General features: G+C 35.4%; 1 protein-coding gene across 5 annotated transcripts in view; it reads right to left on the reverse strand.

Moving 5' to 3' along the window:
- Nucleotides 1-13,104, reverse strand: part of ETV1 (ETS variant transcription factor 1) — a 97,146-nt gene that overhangs the window by 24,007 nt on the left and 60,035 nt on the right. The window lies entirely within an intron of this gene.

The following is a 13,104-nucleotide window of genomic DNA, read 5'->3' on the forward strand; positions in this document are numbered from 1 at the left end:
CATAAAGACATAGCCAAATCAGCTTGCAGAAACTAAACTGCTTAAAATTTGTCACAGATGAGTTCATGGTGATGAAAGCTGATCTAATATGCTGCAAAAACTCAAAGCAGCAAAACACGGTTGTTATTTTAATGCCCTAAACACTGTGGGGGGGAAGTTAAGAGTAAACTAACACCCTAAACTACCTCATTTGATTAATCTTCCCCTTTATTAATACTGGCAAAATTTCCTTTAATAAAGATGCAAAGGTACGAAACTAAAAACTCTGTTTCTGTTTCTTGACTTGCATTTTACAGCTGTAGTGGGAAATATAATACTGATTTGGGAGGCTTTGCCGAAGACCTGCTCGCAAAGTGCAGTTGGCATTTGCCAGGCACTTTTCTGGTTTGCCTAAGTGCTACCCTGTAGTCCAGAATGAAGCTTCCTCTTCAGGGCATGGTTTGCCTAAAATTTCTAGGAGCTGAACAGGCCAGATCAGAGAGCAACTATCTGCCACATTTGTATGAGATATCCCTACAATGTGTTGAAACTGTTTGTTATCAAATAGTGTATGCATTGGAGAAGGAAATGGCAACCCACTCCAGTGTTCTTGTCTGGAGAATCAATGGGATAGGCGAGCCTGGTGGGCTGCCATCTATGGGGTCACACAGAGTCGGACACGACTGAAGTGACTTAGCAGCAGCAGCAGCAGTGTACAAACCTGAAAACACTCCAGATTGCAAATTCTATTTAAGAGGAGAAAGCACCTTGCTTTCATTTGATGCTTGTGGTTAAATTCCTGAAAAAAATAATTGGTGTGATGACTTAATTAAGCATACAAATCTCAAAGAGTAAATGAGAAATCTCAGTAAAATAGGAATACATTGGATCTTATATTTTAATGTGATTTTTACTTTCATTTCAGTGTGCAATGCAAGGATGGATTGTTTACACACTTAACTAACTAACTCCTTGAGGAGGTGGTGTGAGAAAATCAAGTCCACCTAAATTTGTCTAATGTATAATGATGACAGTGGAAAATTTGGCACATTAAAAGCAAAGGGCCAAAATGAGTGCATTGACATACATCAGAAATTAACAGGTACTTGGTGAGAAATATGTTTGCGTGTGTGCGTATTTCAATGTAAACATAGGAGTTCAAATAAGTTTTGTAAAAACATTTACCAAAAAAATATTGAGTTGTACCAAGAACTAATGGCATCGATTTCATTCAAGAAACATAAGTATTATGACAGATCTTGCCTACGTTTTGTCTGTCTTAAATTTAATTTTTTTGTTTCTACTCATTTCCTGGCAAACTCACAGTTTAACATTTAAAATCCAAAGGTTTTCCAGGATACGTAAATAACATAAACTTCGTAAGGATGTATTTAAAAGCAAAACTATTCACATACATACTAGTGTATCATCCTTTGACTCTGCATATCCACTTGCACATGAATAGATTTTTATAGGTGATCAAGAAACCATATTTTATGAAGTTCCCTGAAAAAGATGCTAATGTGAGAATTTTTTTTTTTTACACCCATACAATCTTTCTATTATGGAACAAACCTGAAAATAATTAGTTCTAAAAATAAGGCCCAGTATCAGTATGTTTGAATTAAAGTATGGCGAAATCAAGTGTGATGGCTAGAAAGTCAAGTTTTATAAGAGGTATCTGTTGTCACTCACAAAATCTGTATGTGAATGTAACAACTTAGTCACTGAAACTCATGCGAAGAAGGCAGAAAAGCTGGAGTTTTCATTCACTCTTAGATGGGAAATTTGTCATTAGGATTTTTAGTAAACTGTAAAAATAAATACTGTAAAATCTGCAGAGATATTTCTTTTGTCACAGTTCAGATGTATTGAATCTACTGATGACATACTTTGAGGACAGAAAGAGAACTATGTCAGTCTTTGTATGCCCAGAATAGTGTTTGCAAAGCTTTAAAAAAGAAAAAAAAAAAGCATAAAGCAGTTATCTGCAGTCAGATGCTTTTAAAACTTAAAGGCTACATGATTTAAAAGAACTAAAGGACAGGGAAGCCTGGTATGCTGCAGTCCATGGGGTCGCAAAGAGTAGGACGTGATTGAGTGACTGAACAATAACAACATAATCTTAAATAACAGCATAGACTTTTACCACCAACTTCTCTTGGAAGCACCTGATTTTAGGGTGAAGACAATATCCTACACAAATAACAACCACGTTCAAACAGGATTGGCTTATTGTGATTTAGTTGGCTCACTGTTTTACAAGTTTTACAAGCCTGTGGAGCTTTCGTTGCTAAGAGTTGAAAATAAAGCTGAAATGATAGGAAATACAGTTACATAAAATAAGTACAATTTTAACTTTGACTATTTATAATATTATATATTACTGTACTCTGACAACTAGTAGAAGTTTAAAAGAAAAGATACCATTAGTTGCCCAAACAAGCCACAAAAAAGTTTCTGAGGTGAGGGAATTTTTTATGATGAGCTTCAATACTGAATTGTTCCCTTTCTGGAATCCACGTGATCTGAAACAAATACACCATGAATTGTCCTCTCACTTTCATTTCTCCTTGGATCATCACAATATTCAGATGATTTTGTCTATTTGCTTTGAACACAGGTAGTCCTAGTAATAAGTTGAGTAGGACTGTTTCACTATATTAGAAACACCCTAATACTACAGTATCTTACTGGCCATACACAACATGATTGTTTTAACATAAGAACATCTCTTCTGTCTTATCCTTTAGCACCAAAGTGTATTTGTAAATGTTACATATAACAGTGGCATTTCATTCAAGAACTAGCAACAATCTTTGAGGAAATCTCTAGAAGATAAAAATCATACCAATAGAAATCCTTATTATAATTGCCTGGACCCTTAATAGTTTAACGTTTTACAAGCATAGTCATATTGAATCCTTCAGTCAGTTCAGTTCAGTCGCTCAGTCGCTCAACTCTTTGCGGCCCCATGGACTGCTGCACAAAAACACAAAAGGTATAGGGATCATTTGTCCCTTTCTATGAATGACGCAACTGAGGACAAAGGAGGTAACAAAATGACACCAGCAGTAAACAGCTAACAGGGCCAGGGTTTCGTATAATGTTTCCAGTGTCATACAAAGTGGGTGGCTTTATTTTTTAACACTAAGAATAATAAAAACAAGTGAATGAAAACAGTGAGCTGTGAGCGCCCACACTGAGTGGAAGTGTTAGCAGAATGGAACATTTAAGGATACTTTTCTAAACTTCAGAGAACACTAAATCCATCACAGTGACACATGCATGTCATTGTGACATGCTCTGTTTTTAGTTTTGCCTTGCTCTGTTTTTCACATGTGCCTTTGAATGGCTGTCTTTGTAAAATTTCCAAGATGGTATTAGAAGCAATTCAATAGAAAATGCACACACAAGATAACAAAAATAATCAGCTATTTAATTTGACAAAAATTCCTTGAAAACATTTCCATTAAGTCACACACGTTAGGTAAAAATATTTTATGAAATATAAAGTCTCCTTTTTCTCTAAACTATTAAGTAATTAAGTCCCTAAAGGATAGAGTATAAAAAATTCTATAACAATATTCTAAACCTAAAAATATGTACTCAGATACATACACTTGTAAAAAAATAATATTTATCTTCCCTCCCTTATTCACTTTTAGGAAGCACACACACAGGGAGAGATTCAAATGTACATCCTTCAACTGTCTCATTTAATTGCAAATCTTAAGTTGCACACATGAAGACAGTTGTATATTCATTTCACCCACTTGGAATAAGCATTTCTGGGCCTAAGCATCGTGGTCATTTTCTTGAAAAAGAAACTAAAAATCCCACCCTAAAAAAGTGCACTCCCCTCCCCATTCTAATTCCCTTTTTTCATGCTAGTACAGCTCACAAGCCAACTATCCCTCCCTTCCCCCTTTCCTGCCTGTAAAATCCAAGTTAGACAAACACTGTGTGGCTGAAATGACATATTTGAATGGAATTCAGACCCACCAGTTCCTGTTTATGTTTCTGATTTGAGAATGCTGTCTTCTCCGTTCACTATACATTATGAACACTGCACGGCCATAAATAGTGTCAGGTTACATGCAGGCAGGACCAATGAGCATTAATCATTACTTCCAGTCAACTGGCAAAAGCAGCAGCTGATGGAACACTACACCCTTCAGCTCTGTATAAATGGACATTCCAGAGAGTCAGAGTGTGTATGTGTGTGTGTGTCTGTATGTTTTTCCTTTCAGTCTCCATTTTATGAATGAAACTCCAGGCTCTATAGAGTCCATTCATGTAGGAGAAATGCTTACAGGGCTGTGCCTCTAGGGATCAATCAGTCATGGGTAAAACTGATATGATTGGTTTAAAACAGCCTTCAGCCTTCCATTACTGACTTAAAATGCAGTCCCTGTCCATTTGACCTGTGTTAATGCATAAAGAGTAAATCCAGACCATGGTCTCAATTCTCAAATCGAATCACTAGCCAATGCCACTTACTGTAACTGTAGATTTAGAGCATATTGAAGTATTTCTTAGAAAAACTGACAGAGTGGACCAAATCTTGGATAGATTTGCTATTTTCACTGAGAACTGAAATAGGAAAACTCATACGAGATCTGATAAGCAGAAAAAGGCAATGTCAAGTTGTAAGGCCAATCCATGGCCTCTCTTATAATAACAAGCTCAATTAGGAAGACATCACCATGACTTTTCACATTTGAAGCACCTAAAAATCAGAGATTATGTGACCTACTAATCCACAAATTACTGGCTGAATAAAAGACAATTATCTTTGGATGTCAGAGAAACAGGTAAGAAAGATGTTACCATTTTCTGAACGATTCAGTAACTCATTCCTTTAAATTCCCAAGTGATTCTCTGATTCTTCAAGTGACAATTTTAATGTTAAGAGGAAAAAAAATCAGTTGCTTTGTTTCAGGAGAAAATGTGACCATAAGCAAACGATGCTCTGTCATGGAGTAGGGCCAAGGCTTGGCCTTTGGGAGTGTTAAATATCAGGTACAAAAAGCCAAAGTTCATGGAACCATAATCATCACTACACTGGAAATTACTAAAGATGGTAATACTTAAAAATATCTAGAGTTTTTAGGAGGGAAAAAAGCTATTTATGAGCAATTATGGGAACAGTTTGTAAAGACTCAGTCCACTACCAAATACTGTCAAAACATATCATGGGTTTTACCAGCCATCTGTAACTTGGTCCTTGACCCTGAAGGGAAGAAAATACTTCTTTCTTCCAGTGACCTGAAGCCATCTTACGAAATGATTGCAGTCAACAATCCCTGAATAGATCTTTAACTGATTTCTCAAGGAATCTTCACTATGCTTACAGAAGAAGAGAGAAGAAACACGAAAAATGCATGGTCTTTGGTTTTAAATGTGTGCACGATTTGCTAATATGATTTCATAATAATTTAATATTTCTCTTCTAATTTCTAATATCTACCAAATAAAAGGACAGAAAATAAAGTTACCAGCATATTTAACTTTGAACTAAAATTAGAATACTTAACATAGCCAGGAGGAGAGGTGATAAGGAAACCTACAACATGTCATCCACAGAAAATACAGAACAGAACAAGACTGCTGAAGAGTCAGTATATATTCAATTACTAATTCTTGAATAACATTCTTTTTTCAAGGCTTAAAAAAAACTTCAGTATCTAGAACTAGTTTTCATGGTGGTTCAAAGATAGGTAAGTAAAAATGATGAAGTAAAGCTGAATATTTACAAATGTCATATTTCATATTTTTAAAAATTAAAATTATAATTATCTGTCTTGAGGCCTTCCATTTTGGAAATGACAAAGCTTTATGGCAGACCTGAACGTGTAAAATAAGTATCAGGAGCTCTTACTTCTATTTTCACTGTTCCATCGAAACCTAATTAGCATATTCAACAGTTTTCTTTTGCCTTCACTCCACTCCTTGTTATCTCTTGAATAATATTTTTGGTTGTTTACTTACATATGGATCAACTGTTCATTAAGCATGTAAGAATATTTGTCGTAACACATATACGAGGCCAATTTCCCTAAAATGTATATCTCCTCTTACAAAGTAAATAATAAAGAATCATTTAAAAATGAAAAAGATATCCTGATGACAGAATTCCTGAGATATTACTACAGTAGTAGTAGTCAGAGAAGCCAATGGTACCCCACTCCAGTACTCTTGCCTAGAAAATCCAATGGGTGGAGGAGCCTGGAAGGCTGCAGTCCATGGGGTCGCGAAGAGTCAGACACGACTGAGCAACTTCACTTTCACTTTTCACCTTCATGCATTGGAGAAGGAAATGGCAATCCACTCCAGTGTTCTTGCCTGGAGAATCCCAGGGACGGGGAAGCCTGGTGGGCTGCCGTCTATGGGGTTGCACAGAGTCAGACACAACTGAAGCGACTTAGCAGCAGCAGCAGCAGCAGTAGTGTAGTAGTAGTAACAATCATAATAGTAATAATTTAGAAATAAAATACTGAGTAAATTTAGCCTTCTGAATTGTCTGTTTTTAATTTTGAGCAAGTTGAACCAGCTGATGAGGCCCTGACAAATCATCTTCAACCCAAAATAAAGCACTATGTATACTCATATTTCTATGTAGCTGCAGAAAATAATTATCTTTTTCTTGCTCTACTAGCTATTGATTTCATCCCATAAATTTAAAATCATATTCTAAATTTTACAAGAAAAATTCCAAGAATGCTCACTAAGAGCAGTGTTAAGAATTACTTCACTAATTTCTTTGCTATTTAAGATGTGTACCCATCAACACAGCAAAACATAGAATAACATTTACAACATAAAAATTTTCTCTCACCATTTCAGAAACCCAAGACTATTTAACTCTGATGACTGCAGTGCCAGCTTGAGCCTATGTGAGTACCAGATATATTTGTCAGTTCTGACAGTTGAAAGTTAAACACATTTCTAGTTTTTAACATATTTAACATGAGCTAAATATTTTTATTTTATCATTTCTCTGCCTACATATAATTTTTCTACATGCTAAGAACATATAATTATTCTCTAAATTTGAAGGTTTGTCTACTGGCCTTCATTAAAGTCCTTAGATGATGAAGAAATCTATATGGAGAACGTAGAAAGGGTTGCTTGGATTTAAAAATGAAAGTGAGAAAAGGCCCATCTTACTTTTCCAAATGTAAGCTTTCTTTACATATTGCAGTTCTTCATAAGTTTTCTACTAAAAAAATAGATTGAGCTGACACCAGTTTGAAAATGACTCTTGTATTTTAAGCCATCAAGTGATCAAGTGTTTTTAACAAAGAGTGAAGTGCAATAAGAAAGAAGACTCAGACAAACTCAAAGTTTACATAATCAAAGAATTTTAGAGCTGGCTATGACACTGATTTGTTACTTTTCCTTCTAATTATCATTCATCCTTTTTCAGAAGAACTATTAGGAAAAGTCACTTATCTGACAATCTCAAATTTTGATAATGTTTACGGTGTATTTTTAAAAAGAAGACAGAACACATTTTAATCCAAAATATCATTTGAGGTTTTATATTTTCCTGTCTTACAACAGTGAGTACCTAATAATCAGAATAAAATTTGAGGACTGTCTAACATGAAATGAATACCTTCAAATTAGAAAAAGCATACCTTAGGTTTTAATGCAAATGCTTTCATTGCCCTGCATCATGTAGAGCTTTATAAAATCATTTGCAAATATTCAGGCTACAATTAGAGAAAAGAATAAATAATGCATCTAACAAATTATGAATTAAAGAATTTTACTTTGGACAATTATATAGAAAGACTGTGAACTGTACACTAAGAATAAGAAAACCATAGTTCTAGTTTTGGCTATTTCACAGAACTGTGCAACTGATGGCAAGTTAACTTGAATGAGCCTTGGACATTTATCTCTACAGTGGAGTGTAAAGAAGGAATTTCAATGAGGTGATCCCCAAGAGCTTTCATGAGCTTAAAGACTTATGATTCTATGAAACAGCTATTTGTGTCAATTTCCCAATTGAAAATAATGCTGCATTTGCCAACACATACATGTGACATGCCTCCAAACTGAAAGAAGGCCTCATCAGTACCAGAAAGAATGACCCTAAAAAACACAATGACCCTAAAAAACAATGACAAAATACAGAAACATTTTCTTTAGGAAACACGATCCCAGCTTTTCCCCCTACCCTTTAGAACTACTTCCTTCCCTCCTACAGCTATAAGCATGCACTTTCCCCCATTTTCTTATTTCAGAAACACTTCTTCATGTCTCTGAAAGTTCTTTCCCTTCTTCATTCCCAGCTCCTGGCTAAAACTGCTCCACCACATGGTGGGGAGGCAGCTTTTCAAATTAATTAAGGCAACAGAATAGGCCCTGAGTGTTAAAAACACTTTATTAATGTATCACCTCTTCAATCAACTACTGGGTTAAGATTTTTAAAACCACCCCCAAATGCAAAGTAACATAACAGCATTAAATAATGGGGCTGCAAGTACAGTGCAGGGAGGAACCTGAAATGGACCAAGTATCATATTCATTCTCCTCCCTCTCTAAGGCAGCCCTGGAAACAAAGGAATACAAAGCCAGGTTTGCAACAAATGAGACTATGTCCTTCTTTATTTACTGTTCTTTTTACTTATAGGACTGATGTGATTAACCTGGACACTTTTCTTCAACTCTAAATTGGTTGATACTTGACAATTTAATACTTACCCTATCTGATTAGAAAAGCTGTACTAAGCACAATTAAAAGACAAAGCACTTTATAGGCAAAGTAGGTACTGACTATAATATCACAGCATATATAGCCCTACAGTGTTTCTATACTGGGTCTTATTTTTGCCTGAGCCACACTTGACATGTATAATTTTTTTACTCAGTAGTCTCATTTCATTAAATAGTATTAGAAGTCTGACTTCTAATGACTGCATAATATTTGCTATTGATAGCCATAACTTACATTACCAATTACTCTATGATATTCCTCCACCACTAAATATTCATCATGGGTCTCCCCTTCCCTAAGATAACTTTCTGACAGTGAAAATACTTGATCAAAGTGTGTGAGCATTTTGTGCTGATATTTTCTTGAGTTAAACTTTAGTTTCATGTGTTCACCACTATCCTAAAAATACCCTTAGCTATCCAAAACCAAACCAAAAGACCAATCAATGAACACATAAATTCTAGCAAAATATGTGTTGCGAATATCTAAACTATTTACCTCATTGGGCATTCAGAATCTGCAAAACCTCATTTGTGAGTATGAAAACGGGAAAACAGCCACAGTTTTATTTAAATAGAGCACTGTACCCATATGAAGCACACAGGGCTTATTCAATTCTTTTGAACTTGGCCACAGAGGCAAAAAAGGAAGAAATCAGATTGGATTCAGTAAAACCCAAGCAACCAACAAAAAAGCCTGTGTCCCTGCTTTGTGCAGCAATATTAGGCTAGAGAAACAGAGAAAGAAAACAATAATAATAGATAATTACATCTATTATTGTACTGGACTGTTGAGAACTTAATATTATAATCATGATCATATTGTACTGGTTCACCACACTGGCCCTAAACATCAATTGTTTTTTATCTTTTCAGAGTCCTCTGATCTAAGTTTTAAAAAATTTCTACTTGACTAACATAATATTTTGTAATTTTTAGCTTAAATACTCAGCAGTTGAAATTGCATTCCTGTAATTATAATTATGACTAATAGACCTTCCATTTCCCATGTCATAATTAATGTCAGGCTTTATTAGAGCATAATCATGTTGCCTTTTCACTTACAAAGCTTCTTTTATTTTCACAACATTTATGTTATATTGAATTAAGCAATGAAGAGTTCTAGAGGCCTTCTTAAAGGACAATCTGTGGATCATAGATGCTGAATAAAAGGATTATGAAATGTTTCTCGCATTGTCTTTAGATCACATAAAGTATTTTCTAATGTGCTATTTGTTCAACATCACTAAGTGAACTAAGCACTCAATGATTCCGTGATAAACACATTATATTTTCTAAAAAAAGATTAATAAATTGACAGCAAGGACGAAAGAACTCAAGACAATGAAACAAAATATCTGGAGATCATACTTGTGACAGCATGAAGGACATAGGCAGATGTGTCAACCTAATTGCAGCAAGTGGGTGGTCAGCATAACATTTTGAAATGCACAGGTTAATTTTTCATCAGCCCTGGTTACACAGTTACTACAGTTCTTTAGACCTCATCCATTCAGAATATGTAACTTTACTATTTAACTATTCAAGCAAAACTGAACTATATCTTATTGGCAATACTGAAATTAGAATTCAAAGGTACCATCCAACTTTAACAACTTGAAATATAATTTAGAGAGGAGAAGTAACATACATTAACAACTTCTTAAATATTCCACAAGTCATTGGCAAAGTATATGGTAACTTACAAAAAAGATGCCCTATGTACCTTTAAAATAGGATACTACACTCTTTATGGACCGAATGATCAAGTCCTCTAAAATTCATTGTGAAGCCTTAATGCTTAACATGACGGTATTTGGAGAGGACAGCTTTGAGAGGTAATTAGAATAAGACCAGGTCCTGAGGGTGGGGCCCTCATGGTGGAATTAGTATCATCATAAGTAGAGAAAGAGAGGATAGCTCTGTCTTTCTCTGTTACATGATGACACAGTGAGTAAGTAGCAATCTGCAAGCCAGGAAGAGAAGACTCATCAGGAAATGAATCTGCTGGCAGTTTTGATCTTGGACTTTCCAGCCTATAGAACTGTGAGAGTTAAATGTCTGCTGTTTAAGCTTTCCAATTGATGGTATCTGATTATAGCAGGCTGAGCTAAAGCATGGACTATCCTTTTTTGGTTATAAGTAACTGAATCTGTGCCTCTGAGGGCCAGACAGCAACTGACTTAGAACTCTATTACATATGGCCCAAAACTAAAGCAATTAAACCTCACAGTATCAGTTCTTTTTTTTTTTTTCTCATTGGATTACTTAAATCTTTTTATTTGGTTCACATCTTCTTAAGAAAAGTTACACATTCTCAATACCATGTTATATATGATTTTATATATGATATAAATATAAGGAGAATGTTGTATTAATATAAATATATGCATATTTATATATAATAATATAAATATATGGAAAACCAAAGAATCAAGAAAATGATTCCAATTATAATCTTTCTGAAATATAAAATCATTTCTAGAAAACATGAAGAAATTTCTAAAAATGCTATGCCCTGCAGTTCCTTCTGAACCAATTATTTGGGTTAGTTTAAATGATTTTGGAGAAGGCAATGGCAACCCACTCCAGTACTCTTGCCTGGAGAATCCCAGTGACGGCAGAGCCTGGTGGGCTGCTGTCTATGGGATAGCACACAGTCGGACACGACTGAAGTGACTTAGCAGCAGCAGCAGCAGCCGTGGAGGGTTCTTAATTATGCACATAAATCATGGACAAATATAAAAGGCTCTAAACTATAACCACTATGGTACATTTTAGGATGGTCTTAAAATTACATGGTCTGGGACAAGCATTCAAATAAAGTCCTTCACACCATATGTTTAAATTTTTAGAACTATATGGGGATTTCCCTGGTGGTCCAATGGTTAAGACTTTGCCTTTCAGTGCAACGGGTACAGGTTTGATCCCTGGTTGGGGAACTAAGATCCCAGATGCCTAGCAGCCAAGAAACCAAAACATGAAACAAAAGCAATCTTGTAACAAATTCAAAAGAGATTTTAAAAATGGTCCATATCAAAAACATCTTTAAAAAGAAATCTAAAACTATGAATCAAACAAACTTATAAATAAATATGTTCTCTCCTCCTATTTGAAAATGTGATAACATAGCAACTTGGAAGGCCAGGTCAAACCTAGACTTTGGGGAAATTTCTAGGAGGAGAATTGAAAGAGAAAATGGTATGGAGCCAGTTTTCAGTGTTCAGACCCCAGCCCACCCCATTTCCTGCCTCACTTCCTATATCCCTCAAGCCCTCACGGTTCCATACCACAGGAGCCTCACACACCAAACCTATGGGTACAACCAGGCTCCATCCTCATCCTCTCACAAACAGCTGCCCCTTGGCTACCTCCTTGGACTTCAGAGGTATACACAGGAGCAATGTGCTCTGCCTGGAAAACCAGGCCTGGGATGAACTTGCTCCAGTCCTGGAAGCTGACTCAGGGCTGACTGGGCAGGGAAGGCATGGGTCCTGGGTAGCTAGTGTACCGTCTAGAAGTAGAGTCCGAGTCTCTCAGCAGAAATTCCTCTTAGTTCCTTGAACTTGTTGTCCAATGAGAAAGGATAGCCAGAAGGAGGCTCTCAGTAGGGCTCCTTCTTGCTGACCTTTAAGATCAGTTTATAATAAAACAGGTAACTTTATACAAGTTAACTTAAGACAAGGAAGCAAGACCAGGAGACAGTTTTCCTTCATCAAGTAGAACTGATAGAAAAACTCAGCAGAGTTATGCCTAGAGAAGCAATTGTTCCTTCATAAAGAATATCCATAAAACTTTTATCCACATGAAAGGAAGTCACTTTGCTTTCCAATATTTTTAAGTCTACAACCATCTATTGATTATGCTTACAATAATGTTAGCAATTTTTTTGCCTGGTGCCATTCTTAGAAGCATTAGCTTTTATTTCACACTATTTTTCAAAGTTTCCAAGATTTCTAAAAGGCAGGTGTCTTGATTTTGAAAAATGTATTCATTTTGTAAAACAAATTCATTTTGTTTGAATGTAAGACAATTCATTCCGTAAGTGTATTTTGAGTGTGATTCATTTTGAATGTATTCAATTCATTTTGTAAAATAAAATGAACACAGATTAAGTAATTTTTCTGAGTTCTCAAGGTTGAATATTGGCAAAGTTTTTGGCAACATTGACAATAGACAAAAATGCTCTTTATTTCCAGGTAACCCAATTCTCTACCTTGACATACTTAGCAGGGCCTTTTTGGCTCAGTGAGATAACAGCTAAGCTCTATTATTGCTATTTTTGCTATTCTTTGTCCAATATGGAAGAATTCTTATTTATGAACCCTTGGAATCTTGCCATACCAATAAAGAAAAAAAATAGTTAATAAGCAATAAGTTAGTATAGAATATTAC

Source organism: Ovis aries, chromosome 4, assembly GCF_016772045.2.
Source record: "Ovis aries strain OAR_USU_Benz2616 breed Rambouillet chromosome 4, ARS-UI_Ramb_v3.0, whole genome shotgun sequence".
NCBI lineage: Eukaryota > Metazoa > Chordata > Mammalia > Artiodactyla > Bovidae > Ovis > Ovis aries.